Below are 9329 nucleotides of genomic sequence, written 5' to 3'. Positions count from 1 at the left end.
ATTTAACCCCAATCTTAAGTTGTTTTGAAAGAAATGACTTCTTTTTTTTAAAGTTTTTTTTAACATTCATATTTGAGAAAGAGAGAGGGAGACACAGAATCCGAAGCAGGCTCCAGGCTCCGAGCCGTCAGCACAGAGCCCGTCGCGGGGCTCGAACCCACAAACTGTGAGATCATGACCTGAGCCGAAGTCGGACACTCAACCGACTGAGCTGCCCAAGCGCCCCAGAAACGACTTATTTTTATAAAAAGGGTATACGAAACACTGTAGAAAGAAATGCCAAATCTTCCCAAATCCCACCACCAAAAACTGAGCGCCAGAACTTGGTGAATGTAAGTGCAGACGTCTCTCGGGTTGCGTAGGAAGATAGGAGGTTACACAGAAGTCATGTAAGAATAGGATTGTTTGCATATTGTCTGGATCTGGGCCGCTACAACCATACCATAAACTGGCTTATAAGCAACAGCGGTTTCTCGAAACAGCTCTGGAGGCTGGGGAATCCAAGGTCAAGGCAACTGGCAGATTTGGTACCTAAGGAGGGTTCATACCTGGCCATCTTCTCACTGCGTCCTCACGCTCAGAAGGGGCAGGGAGTCCTTGGGGGTCTTTTCTGAGACCCCCATCCCAAGAGGGCTTCACCCTCGTGACCTAAGCACCTCCCCAAAGCGCCACCTCCAAATAACGTTAGGGATTTGTTTTCAATGTGGGCATTTGGGGGAGACCAACGTTCAGCACACGGCACGTACTATTTAATAAACCCAATCATGTTTAAGAAGAAAACGCTTTGGCGAATTCATAAATCTCCACGAGAAATCTTCCTAAAAGGTCCCTCCCCATTAACATATGTGTGAAAACAAATGAATAAACGAAAGGCAGAATCAGACCCATAAATAGAACAAACATGGTGGCCGGAGGGGGCGAGGAAGGGGATGGTGGGTGGAGGGGAGGTGAGAAGCCCATCCAGGCTTCCAGTTCTGGAATGAAGAAGTCCTGGGGGATGAAAAGCAGCGTGGGAATTCTAGCCCCCGGTATCCTGTGGGGGCAGGAAGCAGCCACACTTGAGAAGGCAACATAACGTATAGACACGTCCACTCACTACTGTGCACCTGACTTCAGTGGAACACTGCCAACTCTGCTTCAGTTTAAAAAAGTAAACGGGGGGCGTCTGGGTGGCTCAGTCGGTTGAGCGTCCGACTTCGGCTCAGGTCATGATCTCACGGTTCGTGGGTTCGAGCCCCGCGTCAGGCTCTGTGCTGACAGCTCAGAGCCTGGAGCCTGCTTCCGATTCTGTGTCTCCCTGTCTCTCTTGCCCTTCCCCTGCTCGTGCTCTCTCTCTCTTTCAAAAATACGTAAACATTTAAAATAAAGTTTCATTAAATCTATAGCTCATATAATTAATGTATTTATATATCGTTAATATATCATAGTTTATGTATATTAATTGTTTTTATTTGAGAGGGAGAGAGATCATGCATGTAAGTAGGGGAGAGGAGCAGAGGAGAGAGAGAATCTCAAGCAGGCTCCTTGCTCAGCACAGAGCCCCACGCACGCATAGCTCGATCCTACAACCCTGGGATCATGATCTGAGCCGAAATCAAGAGTCAGACTCTCACCTTTATATTCTCTCTAGTCTTATATTTTTTATATTTCTGATTCTTTATATTTTTTATAGATATAATACAGTATCTTTTTTCATACCTCATTTTCTCACATCTTGATGTACAGAAACGAAATAATTTCTGTATATTGAGTTTATATCCAGCAAACTCCATAATCTCTCAATAATCTCTTAATTTATATGTAGGACTTTTGCTCCATACATAGAGTCATGTCATATACACATGATCCCGACTCTGTTTCTACCTTCCCAGTTATCAAAACCTTTATTCCTGGGGCACTTGGCTGGCTCAGTCAGTGGAGCATGCAAATTTTGATCTCAGGGTCATGAGTTCAAGCCCCCTGTAGGGTGTAGAGCTTACTTAGAAAAAAACAAACAAGGAAAACAACAACAACAAAAAAACCCTTTATTCCCTGTGTTACTCTATGTACTCTGACGAATTTGCACAAGGTGTTTACTAGAATGACTCACCTTCGTGAGCTCTTGATCTTAAAAAAGAATGCTTTCATTATTTCACCATGAGTATGATGTACATTGTAGTTTTATTTTATTTTTTGTTAAAAATATTTTAAATGTTTTTAAATTTATTTTTGAGAGAAAGAGAGAGAGAGACAGAGCACGAGCAGGGGAGGGGCAGAGAGCGAGGGGGACACAGAATCGGAAGCAGGCTCCGAGCCGTCAGCCCAGAGCCCGGCGTGGGGCTTGAACCCACGAGCTGTGAGATCATGACCTGAGCTGAAGTCGGACGCTCAACCGACTGAGCCCCCCAGGCGCCCCTGGTTTTATTTTTCTTTAAATAAACATTTATCAAGTTAAGGACGTATCCTTCTACATCTAGTTTGCCGTAAGATCTAACTATGAATAAATATCAAATTTTATGAAACATACTTTTTTTCTTTTTAAAAATTTTCTAAGTTTATTTCTCTTTTTTAGTAATCTCTACACCCAAGGTGAGGCTAAAACTCACGACCCTGAGGTCAAGAGTTGCACACTCTGACGACTGAACAAGCCAAGCACTCCTATGAAACTTATTTTGTCCAAGGCTTTCCTAGCCTCAAAAGTGTTTGGGATTATTTCCTCACTTTCTGACCTTTCAGAATAATACAAGACTACCTGTCCTCTATTTGGCAACACTGTCCTTAAATAGTCAGGGCCAACTGCGATGTGTTTTCTTTGTGGGAAGACAGATATATATCCATTCAGTCTCCTTATCAATAGGACTAGTCGTGTTTTCTGTTTCTTCTTGACTTAGTTTTTTTTTTATGTATATATATGTATATATAGAGATTTTATTTTAAGTAATCTCTACACCCAACATAGGACTCGAACTCATAATCCCAAGATCAGGCATTGCACACTCCATTGACTGAGCCAGCCAGGTGCCCCTCTTCTCGACTTAGTTTTAGTAAATGGCATATTTCCCTAGGAACATGTTATCAAATAAAGTTATTTGTATCTTATTTCCATCATCTTTATTTATTATTATTATCTGTTTAATTTCTTCTGTTTCTGGAGTTCTACCATTTTGTGCCTTGTACTGTTTGTTTATTCTTTGTTTAGCCATCTTGCCATAGGGTTGTCTCTTTACTTCTAAACAATGGATTTTTGGCCATGTTGATTTTTACATGTTTGAATTCTAATTAATTTCTATGTTTAGTTATTGTTTCCTACTTTCTTTGGATTTATTCCACTATTTTCATGGTTTCGTTAATTTGGGGTTTGTTTTGTTTTGTTTTGTTTTTGTTTTTGCTGTCAACAGTTATGTCGTATTTCAAAGAAATTAATAGAAAAACAAGAGTCTTGTATTTACTTAGAGATTGACTGATTGATTGCTTGATCAATTGATTTTTATGCCTGGAGATTTAGCATTTCCCAAGCTCTCATTCCTTCCCCCAAAGTGTGAGTTTCCTTCTGGTATCTTCCCTTCAGCCGAAACAACTTCCTTCAGTATTTCTTAAAGAGTCAGGCTGCTGTCGACAAGTGATCTTTGTTTTCTTTTATCCACAAATGCCTATTTCATTTTAATTCCTCAAGGATATCTTCACTGGATATTAGATTCTGGTATGAGGTTTATTTTTTTCTTTTAGCCCTTTTTTTTGTTTGCTCCCATTCTCCCCACCCCACCCCACCCCACCCCCGAGTTTTACTGAGATACAATCGACATATAGAAGTTTAAAGCAAAAAGACCTGACTTACATATATTGGGAAGTGATCACCACAGTACGTTAGCTCAACATCCATAATCTCATAGATTTTTTTAAAAGTTTTTTCCTTGTGATGAGAACTCGTAGGATTTACTCTCTCAACAACATTCAAATATACCATACAGTGGTAACTATAGTCATTGATACATTACAGCCCCAGTACGTATTTGTCTTATAACTGGAGGTTTGTATCTTTAAACCACCCTTATCCAATCCCCCACCCCACCCTCCTCCTCTGGTAACCACAAATCTGATCTCTTTTTCTATGAGTCCGGACTTTGGTTTCTTTAGATTCAATATACAAGTGAGATTGTACAGTTTCTACTCTCTCTGATTTATTTCACTTAGCAGAATGCCCTCAAAATGCACCCATCTTGGGGCATCTGGGTGGCTCAGTTCATTACGTGTCTGACTTCGGTTCAGGTCAATATCTCGCTGTTCATGGGCGGGAGCCCCACGTCGGGCTCCGTGCTGATGGCTGGGAGCCTGGAGCCTGCTTGGGATTCTGTGTCTCCCTCTCTCTCCGCCCCTCCCCTACTTGTGCTCTGTATCTCTTTCTCTCTAAAAAATAAATAACATTAAAAAAAATTTTTTTGGGGGGCGCCTGGGTGGCGCAGTCGGTTAAGCGTCCGACTTCAGCCAGGTCACGATCTCGGTCCGTGAGTTCGAGCCCCGGGTCAGGCTCTGGGCTGATGGCTCGGAGCCTGGAGCCTGTTTCCGATTCTGTGTCTCCCTCTCTCTCTGCCCCTCCCCTGTTCATGCTCTGTCTCTCTCTGTCCCAAAAATAAATAAAAAACATTGAAAAAAAAAAAATTAAAAAAAAAAATTTTTTTTTAATGCACCCATCTTGTTGCACATGGAAGGATTTTCTCCTTTTTCTGGCTGAATAATATTCCATTATATATAGCTCTGTATCTATCTATATCTATCTATCTATCTATCTCTATATCCCGACAACTTCTTTATTTATCTGTCTTCCATTCATCTGCCAAAGGACGCTTGGGTCGTTTCCATGTCTTGGTTATTGCAAATAATGAGGCAACGAACACGGGGGTGCAGACACCTCTTCTACGTAGTGTTTTGGTTTCCGTTGGATATGTTCCCGGAAGTGGAATTATGTAGTTCTGTTTGTAATTTCTTTTTTTTTTTTTTTAATTTTTTTTTTCAACGTTTATTTTATTTTTGGGACAGAGAGAGACAGAGCATGAACGGGGGAGGGACAGAGAGAGAGGGAGACACAGAATCGGAAACAGGCTCCAGGCTCCGAGCCATCAGCCCAGAGCCCGACGCGGGGCTCGAACTCACGGACCGTGAGATCGTGACCTGGCTGAAGTCGGACGCTTAACCGACTGCGCCACCCAGGCGCCCCACTCCCATATGCCTGACAGGCAATTTCACTGTGGTTTGGATTTGCATTTCCCTTCAGCTAGTGATTTTGATCGAGCGTCTTTCCATGTACCTGTTGGCCAGTCATATATCTTCTTCAGGAAAATGTCTATTTGGGTCTTTGCTCACTTTTACTTGGATTATTTGGGTTTTATTTTGTTTGCTATCGAGATGTATGAGTTCTTTATGTATTTTGGATATGAACCCCTTGTCAGAGTATGATTGGCAAATACTTTTTCCAGTCTGTAAGGCTGCCTTTTCATGTTGCTGATCGCTTCTTTATTTTATTTATTTTTATTTATTTATTTTGAGAGAGAGAGAGAGAGAGAGCAGGGAAGGGGCAGAGAGAGAGGGAGAGAATCCCAAGGAGGCTCCACCCTCAGACAGAGCCCTATGTGGGGGTCGATTCCACGTCGGTGAGATCATGACCTGAGCCGAAATCAAGACTAGGGCGCTTAACCGAATGAGCCCCCGAGGCGCCCCTCGTTGTGTGGATGGTTGCTTTTGCCATGCGGAAGCTTTTTGGTTTGATGTGGTTCTGCTTGTTTTTTATTATGTTGCTTGTGCTTTGGGGCTCATCTTTCAGCACTTTGAAGATGTCCTAGATTTCTGGCTTGCAAAGCTTGTGATAAATTTGCAGAATTATTGCTTCCTCGTGTTATTTCCCTCTGGGTGCTTTCAAGCCTTTTTTTTTTTTTTTTCTAAATCTGTGATTTTTCAGCCATTTGACGCTGGTGTGCCTAAGCATAGTTTTAAAATGTATCCTGTTTGGCTTTCCCTGAGAAAAGTTTGATCTTGTGAATGTGTGTCTTTCACCGTATTTGGAACTTTTCAGACATTATTCTTTCAAATATATTTTTTTTCTGTTCCATTCTTTTCTCTCCTTCTGGTAGTCACTAATATGCACATTAGACTTTCTGATTCTCCCCATATGTCTCTGAGGCTCTTACTAATATTTTGGGTTTTTAAAAAAATTTTTGAATGTTTATTTATTTTTGAGAGAGAGAGAGAGAGAGAATGAGCTGAGGAGGAGCAGAGAGAGAGACTCTGAAGCAGGCTCCAGGATCTGAGCTGTCAGCACAGAGCCCAACATGGGGCTCGAACTCACAAACTACAGGATCATGCCCAGAGCCGAAGTCGGCTGCTTAACCAACGGAGCCACGCAGGCGCCCCAATATTTTTATTATTTAAATGTTTATTTATTTTTGAGAGAGAAAGAGAGAGAGCACACATGAATAGGGAAGGGGCAGTGAGAGAGGGAGACAGAGAATCCCAAGCAGTCTCCATACTGACTGTGCAAAGCCCAATTCAGGGCTCAGACCCACAAACCATAAGATCATGATCCGAGCCTGAATCAAGAATCAGACGATCAACCAACTGAGCCACCCAGGTGCCCCTGATAATTATGTTTTATGAAGTTACCATGGACACTGAATTAGCAAATGTTGAACTATTACTCATATGAGAAAAGCAGGGTTAGATTCCTAAAAGCTTCTGGTCACAACATTTTCATCCACGGATCAATATATAACCTGGGTTTTTATGTGTGTCTGTTTATTTATTTATTTAAAAAAAAATTTTTTTTTAACGTTTATTTATTTTTGAGACAGGGAGAGACAGCATGAATGGGGGAGGGTCAGAGAGAGAGGGAGACACAGAATGTGAAGCAGGCTCCAGGCTCTGAGCCGCCAGCACAGAGCTCGACGTGGGGCTCGAACTCACGGACCGCGAGATCATGACCTGAGCCGAAGTCGGATGCTTAACCGACTGAGCCACCCAGGCGCCCCTGTGTGTCTGTTTAAAGACACCGAAAGTGACCATAGATTGTATGGATGATATAAAACATAGGTTTATTTCTGGACTCTCAGCTCTATTCCTGAATACACACTTTCCCGGAGAAGATATATGATTGGCCAACGGGTATATGTAAAGGTGGTCAACATCACAAGTTGAAGGGAAATGCAAATCAAAACCAGTTCAGTTCTGTCCCGTTGGTTTGCAGGAGTATCTTTATTTCAGTACCACACTGCGTGATTACACATCTCTGTAGTAAGTTTTGAAATGGGAAAATGTGAGTCCTCCAAATTTGTTGTGTTTCCATATCGTTTTGGCGATTTGGGGCCGGGCGGGGCGGGGTTCATGCAATTCCATATGAATTTGAGGACAGGCTTTGCCATTTCTGCCAAAAAAGGCTGTTCGAAATTTTGCCTTCATTTCTGAAAGATGGTTTTTCCAGGTATAAGATTCTCGATTGACAACGTTTGTTCTTTCCACACCCCAGATGTCAACTCACCGCCTTCTGGCCTCCATTGTTTGAGGTAAGAAGTCAGCTGGGAATCTTACAGGGTTCCCTTGGAGACCAGTTTGTTGGTTTTTTTTTCTTGCTGTTTTCAAGATTATCATTTTGTCGTTGTCTTTTTTTTTTTTAATTTTTAATGTTTATTTATGTTTGAGGAGGTGCGGGGCAGGGAGGGGCAGAGAGACAGGGAGACACAGAATCCGAAGCGGGGCTCCAGGCTCCGAGCTGTCAGCACAGAGCCCGACGTGGGGCTCGAGCTCATGAATCATGAGATCATGAGCTGAGCAGAAATCGGACACTCAACCAGTCGGTTGAGCCACCCAGGTGCCCCACGTTTATTTATTTGTTTATTTTTAAGTCATCTCTACACCCAACGTGGGGCTCAAACTCACAACCCTGAGGTTAAAAGTTACATGCCCTTACAACCGAGCCAGGCGTCCCTTATTTCTATATTTTTGAAGTCCAATAATGTAACCAGAGTGTATTATATTATCTATTACTGTGTAACAAATTACCCACAAATCTAATGGCTTAAAAGCATTTATTATATCACAGTTTCTGTGGATCAGGAATCCAAATGTTTTTGTTTTTGCTTTTAATTGAGGCGAAATTCACAAAGCTTAAAATGAACTAAAGTGTACAAGTCGGGCACGTGCAGTACGTTCACGGGGTGGCGCGGCCACCGCCTCCGTCTCGTTCCAAAGTATGTTCGTCACTCAAAAGAAAACCCTGTACCTTTTAGCCGTCCTTCCTTGCTCTCCTTTCTCCCAACCCCGGACACCCACCAATTTGCTTTCTGTGTCTATAATTAGGTGTTTCTGCATGGACCACGACACGCTAATTCTGAAATTTGTAGTGAAGCATGAAGGGCCACGAATGGCAGAGATATTTGTGAATGGAGGAGTAAGAAAGGGGAACCTGCCCAAAGAACAAGATTTATTTTTCTTCTATTCTAGTCTAGTCTATTGTAAATAAAATGGCTTAGTACCCTCAGAGAGTTAGACGTACTGGAGTAGAATTAAGAGCCTACTTAACTGACCTACACGTGCACAGATTATGACACACGATAGCAATGTAATGGCAGACCAGTGGGGAGGAGAGGCACTATTCCATTAACGAGGGGAAAAAACTGGCCAAAGGGGGAAAAAAGATGACATTGGATCCTACCTCCAAAACCCAATCCCAGGGGCACCTGAGTGGCCCAGGTGGTTAAGCATCAGACTCCCGATTTCAGCTCAGGTCACGATCTCACCATTCATGAGTTCGAGCCCCACATCGTGCTCTATGCCGTCGGCACCGAACCTGCTTGGGGTTCTCTGTCTTCCTCTCTCTCTGCCCCTCCTCCTGCAAATAACTAAATGAACTTAAAACAAAACAAAACAAAACAAAACAAAACAAAACAAACAATCCCAGATGGATTGAAAAGTGAAATGTCAAAAGAAAAAGTTTAAATTTGTAGTTAAAATAGACTATGTTTTTCTGAGGTTGGGCTAGGGAAAATTTTATTACATATGACACACAAAAAGTGCAAACTAATAAAAAAATACATTTGAAGAAACTGAAATTAAGGGGGCACTTGGCTGGATCAGTCAGTAGAGCATGCACCTCTCGATCTCAGGTTGTGGGTTTGAGCCCCATGTTGGGTGCAGAGATCACTTTTAGACAAATTAGAATTAAGAACATCTGTTCATCAAAAGACACCATGAGGGAAAGTGAATAAATAAGTTGCAAAGCTGGGGAAAGAGGTTTGCAACCCATACAACTGACAAAGTGTACGTTAAGAACTTCTAAAAATGGGGCGCCTGGGTGGCTCAGTTGGTTA

This window comes from Panthera pardus, unplaced genomic scaffold (genome assembly GCF_024362965.1).
Source record: "Panthera pardus isolate Hobbes unplaced genomic scaffold, ASM2436296v1 HiC_scaffold_3, whole genome shotgun sequence".
Lineage (NCBI taxonomy): Eukaryota > Metazoa > Chordata > Mammalia > Carnivora > Felidae > Panthera > Panthera pardus.
The sequence above is the reverse complement of the archived record's forward strand: the minus strand, read 5'-3'. Positions refer to the sequence as shown.